The sequence below is a fragment of the Mastomys coucha genome, chromosome X (genome assembly GCF_008632895.1).
Source record: "Mastomys coucha isolate ucsf_1 chromosome X, UCSF_Mcou_1, whole genome shotgun sequence".
NCBI lineage: Eukaryota > Metazoa > Chordata > Mammalia > Rodentia > Muridae > Mastomys > Mastomys coucha.
The window spans coordinates 116334450-116340448 of NC_045030.1; the positions used below are offsets into that span (position 1 = coordinate 116334450).

The following is a 5999-nucleotide window of genomic DNA, read 5'->3' on the forward strand; positions in this document are numbered from 1 at the left end:
GGCTCGAGTCTCTTCTGCACTTTCTTTCTATTAGTTTCATTGTATCTGGTTTTATGTGAAGGTCCTTGATCTATTTCTACTTGAGCTTTGTACAAGGAGACAGGAATAGATCCATTCGCATTCTTCTACATGCTAACCACCGGTTGAGCCAGCACTATTTTTTGAAAATGCTATCTTTTTTCCACTGGATGGTTTTATCACCTTTGTCAAAGATCAAATGACCATAGGTATGTGGGTTCATTTCTAGTCCATTGGTCCACTTGCTGGTCACAGTAGCGATACCATGCAGTTTTTATAATTGCTCTGTAGTATAGCTTAAGGTCAGGGATGGTGATTCTACTAGAAGTTTGTATATTGCTTAGAATCGTTTTCACTATCCTGCATTTTTTCTTATTCCAGATGAATTAGCAAATTGCATTTTCCAACTCTGTGAAGAATTGATTTGGAATTTTGATGGGAACTGCATTGAATCTGTAGATTGCTTTCAGCAAGATGGCTATTTTTACTATATTAATCCTGCCAATCCGTGATAAATTGGAGATCTATCCATCTTCTGAGATCTTCTTCAATTTCTTTCTTCAGAGACTTGAAGTTCTTGTCATACAGATCTTTTACTTGCTTAGAAAGAGTCACACCAAGGTATTTTATATTGTCTGTGACTATTGTGAAGGGTGTTGTTTCCCTAATTTCTTTCTCAGCCTGTTTATCCTTTGTGTAGAGGAAGGCCACTGATTGCTTGAGTTAATTTCATATCCAGCTACTTTGCTAAAATTGTTTATCAGGTTTAGAAGTTCTCTGGTGGAATTTTTCATGTTACTTGAGTATACTATCATATCATCAGCAAATAGTGATAATTTGATTTCTTCCTTTCCAAATTAGGCCATGTTTATCATCTTTTGTTGTCTAATTGCTCTGGCTAGGACTTCAAGTACAATAATTGAATAGGTAGGGAGAGAGTAGGCAGCCTTGTCTGGTCCCTGATTTTAGTGGGATTGTTTCAAGTTTCTCTCAATTTAGTTTGATGTTGGCTACTGGTTTGCTATATATTTCTTTTAATATGTTTAGGTATGGGCCTTGAATTCCTGATCATTCTATGTCTTTTATCATGAAGAGGTGTTGGATTTTGTCAAATGCTTCCTCAGCATCTAATGAGATGATCATATGTTTTTTTATTGAGATTTTTTTATATAGAAGATTATGTTGAAGGATTTGCATATATTGAACTATATCTGCATCCCTTGGATGAAGCCTACTTGATCATGATTCATTTTTTTTTTTGATGAGTTCTTGGATTCAGTTTGCAAGAATTTTATTGGGTATTTTTGCATTGATATTCATAAGGGAAATTTGTCTGAAGTTTTCTTTCTTTATTAGGTTTCTATACTGGCCCTAGATTTCCCTTGGCTTAATTTCTTTATTTTTAGACCTCCTTCTTGCTTGGGGAATACCTCTAAAAGGCTCTGTAAACTTATAGTTTTGAGTAATACTTAGTTTGCACATTTAATCTGTGAAATATATGTTTTCTCAAATCAAATACTTCTCAACAAATTCCTATTTTACTGTGTATTCTCAGCAACTGGCATGTGAGTGATAGTCAAACTTCATTGCTCTTCATGGGGATGTGTCACTTTGCTTCACAAGTCAGTTAAGAATGTTGTTTCCCATATAGACTGTGACACTGACTGGCTCCGTTTAGGAGCTTCCAGAATAATTAAGTTTGAAGAAATGTACCTTCCCATCTTGATGGCCAGAAAGTACAAGTAACCTTTAGAAGTTACTGAAACTACTCTTCATCCTGTATCTTAAATCCACTTTGTGTCCTTGCATGTAAGACAAATCCAAACAAAATAATGATTTGAGAAGGAGCCCATTTCCTCCCTCTAATTACTAGCTGAGTAGTAATTTAAATTTTGTTTCACAGCATATGCAAGGTGGTATGGCGATACTTGTGGTAAACAGGATTTGTTAAACTCCTCTGAGGAGACACACCTCTCCTCAAACCAGCAGGTTGAAGAGAGCTGCTAGGTTAGATGCCTATGTAGTAAGAACCTGAGCCTTTGGTACAAAAGCTATTCAGGATCTAAAAATCTATCTGTCATCCGAATTTTAGCATTAGCCTCTTTCCACTTTGCCTTCTAAGATCCAGATTTAAGGGAATTGATGTTCAATGATGAGCAGAATTAGTCTGGAACTTGCTATATCTCAAATTACTATCATTCATAAACATTGTTTCCATTCATCCTTTTAAATCACCTACCTTATTCCCACAGTCACATTGAAAAAAATTTATTTCCCAATAGATGACAAAGTCTCTTTCATCTGTTTTGTTATTGTTGGGATGTAGTGCATATGATCCTCACACACTTGTCCACACAGCTATCTAGCTGTCAATTTGCCTGAAGTGCATTATTTTCTGATCCAACTGAGTCATTGGCTTTGCTATTGCAATGTATGGTGCAGCAGTCCAGGCAGTCCTGGATCCTTTCCAGCTTGGTGGTCACTATGGTTTGGACTTGAGCCAGAGGCACATCGGTGCACTTGATGCATTGGTGCACCTGTTGCATAGATGCTTGGTTGTCCGCACAGCACTTTTTCCCATGGTGTCTATAGCCTCCTGCACTAGGAGCTGGTTTACATCCACCATGGTGTCCCAGAAATTAGTTTGAAAGTTAAAATTTAGGTTTTGACTTTTTTCAAATTTTAACAACTCTTTGATCTATTCATCTTCTCTTGTGTGTGTATGTATGTGTGTGTTGTGAGAGAGAGAGAGGAGGGGGTGTGTACATGTTAAGAACATATTCCAATGTTTTTTTATGTTTTACTATTATTTTTAGATCTTCTTACCTAAATACTATATTTATATTATTACCATCCCCTCCAATATTCCCAAACTCAACTTGTGTCTTCCAAAAATGCATCTCAAACTCATGACATAATTTTAAAAATTATTGGTACATTTCATCCTCCTACTAAATTATTTTGTTCTTTTGTTGGGGGCAGGTGTTATTATACATGATCAGGAAAGAACATATCGAAGCTCATGTGCAGAATGTCATAAATCTCCCTCTATTGCCATTCACATTACATTTTGAGACAAGGTTCATGCCTTACCCTAGAACTTATAATCTGGATTATACTGGATCCTTGGATCTTCCAGTCTCTGGCCACCAATGCTGAAGTTAAGGCACATAAGACCTTGTGAATTTGAGAATTATTCTTTCATGTTATATAAAGAATTGTGTTGGAATTTTGATTGGAGCTGCATTGGATCTGTATATTGTTTTGATAAGATAGCCATTTTTACTATGTTAATTCTACCAATCTATGAGCATGAGCTATATCCAGGACAGCCAAGTATAGGCAGTGAAGGAGTTGGAAAACAGAAAGCTAATGATAAGGGGTGCATGTTCCAGTTACTGCAAGCAGCAGAAATTGGTAGCTTTGGCCATGTGGTCCTGGATTTAGAGTGAAAAATAGAAGGGGCTTCTGGTACAATTGATACTGGTCAGCTGGAGGTGAGAAATTAGTGGTGAATAAGAGACCAGCATCACTGACGTGAAACCTTCTGAAAAAAGTTTTTTAAGAGCACAAAAATGCTGTAGCTCACAGAGAAGCTAGGGAAGGCCATTGGTGAAGGTACAGCCTCAGTTGCTTTTGATGGCCCAAACTGAAAGGAGTCATGCAAAGAAGTTGAAGATTGGCATCATGAAGAGAGCCTCTGAGAGGCTGTTGGTAAAACCTGGTTGCAGCATAAGACCTGGAGTATATTATAGATGCCAATAGCATAGGATTATCATCAAGAACAGCAGTGGCAATGGAGTGGATCAATCTGAAAATTGCTACAGAGGGTAGAGCTGGAGAAGTGATGCCAGCCCTTTGGAGGAACCCAGAGATCATGTGTGGGTCCAAGACATTGAAACAAGAAGCTGTATCAATGAAGTTGCCTAAGAAACCCCAAAATATTTGAGATTCCAGAGCTGTGGGCTATCTGTTGAGGAAAGCTGCTAACAGGATTGGAACCAGCCTAGGGAAAAGAAGTTTGTTGCAGTTAACAAAGTTGAAAAAGGATTTGAAGATCTAAAGACTGCTTTGACATTAGACATGGAGATGCAGAGTTTGGTATTTGCTCAGCTGGTCTCCTGTCTTGCTTTGGTGGTTATAGTTAAGTGATTCGATGAATCTCAGAAGAGATTTTGAGCTTTGGATTTTATCATTGTTGAGACTGTTATAGACTATGGGGGTTTTGGAAGTTGGACTAAATGTATTTTTTATAATGTTATTGGTAAGTATGGCCTTGTAGACTTATGTTTTTGAATAAGTTTATGGGGTCCAGGGAGTGGAATATGATGGTTTCTATATGCTTGGCCCAGGGAATGGCAATATTAAGAGGTATAGACTTGTTGGAATAAGCTTGTCCATGTGGGCATGGGCTTTAATATCCTTTTCCTAGCTGCATGGAAGTGAGGCTTCCTCTAGAAAACTTCAAATGAAAATATAGTATTTTTAGATCCTCCTGCAACATGCCTGCCTGGATGGAGTCAAGCTTGATGAAAATACTTGATGAAACTTGATAAAACCCACCTTGATGAAAACAACTGAACCACTGAACTTGTAGGCCTGCCCCAATTAAATGTTGTTCTTTATAAGAGTTGCCTTAGTCAAAGTGTCTATTCACAGCATTAAAACCCTAACTAAGACAGGTATGCACATTGTATCCCTGATCTCTCTAATACTTTTATGATGAATGAGTGATGTATTTTGTCAAAGGTTTTTCTGTTGTTGTTTTGTTTTGTTTTGTTTTGTTTGGCATCTAGTGAGATGACCATGTTTTCTCTCCAGTTGAATGTCACACCTCTTCAATAATCCAGGAATATCTTCCCATCTCAAGGTACTTAGCTTATTCACATCTGCAATGTCATATGGTGGATTACAATGAGGGATTGTGGTCTATTTAACCACACCTGCAGTCCTGGAGTGAAGCCTACTTGACGATCATGATGTATGACTTCTTTGATGTGTTCTTGGATTGAGTTTGAGTATTTTATTCAGTAATTTTGCATCAATATTCATAAGGGAAATTGGTCTGAAATACTCTTTCTTTGGTGAGAGATTTTATGTGGTTTAGCTATCAGGATGATTTTGGCCTTAGAAAATGGGTTTGGCAATGTTCTTTCTTCTTCTATTTTGTGCATTCATTTTTAGGATTATTGTCATTAGCTCTTCTTTGAAAGTGTGGTAGAATTCTGCGCTAAAACCATCTTGTCCAGGTATTTCTCTTTCATTTTTTTTTAAATTTGGAGACTTTTAATGACTGCTTCTATTTCCATAGATGTTATAGAAATATTTAGATTGTTTACCTAATCTTAATTTAGATTTGGTAATTAGTATCTGTCTAAAAAATCATCCATTTCATTTAAATTTTCTTATTTTGTGAAGTATAGATCTAATGATTCTTTTAATTTCCTCAGTGTCTTTTGTTATGTCTCCCTTTTCATTTCAGCTTTTGTTAAATTGAGTACTGTTTCTGCCTTTTAGTTAGTTTGGCTAGGGGTTAGTTCATATTGCTGATTTTCTCAAAGAACCAATTCTGGGTTTCATTGATTGATTCTTTTATTCTCTCTCTCTCTCTCTCTCTCTCTCTCTCTCTCTCTCTCTCTCTCTCCCTCTCTCTCTCTCTCTCTCTCTCTCTGCCATGCCTACTCCACTGAAATTCACATGTCAGGCCCAAAACCTTGACCACAGATCTGAGGTATACATCTTTAAAGGAAGCCAGTCTCTTGGAGACCTTTAGGCATTCCCAGAGGAATAACTCAGAGGCTAACTCAGAGGTGGCCTAGATTTGTCCTTGCCCCCAAGATATGATTTACTAATAACTAAACAAAATTGGAAGTTGCCTTCTGACTGATATTCACTAATGTTCCAATACCCTAATCTTTGCTGAGCCAAACCTTGGCCTAGAATTTAGTAATGTATGTTAGCCATTCAGACTAATTGCCTCT

General features: G+C 37.2%; 1 pseudogene; it reads right to left on the reverse strand.

Moving 5' to 3' along the window:
• Positions 1-2286: 2286 nt before the first annotated feature.
• On the reverse strand, positions 2287-2918 carry LOC116092833 (annotated as a pseudogene).
• Positions 2919-5999: the final 3081 nt, after the last annotated feature.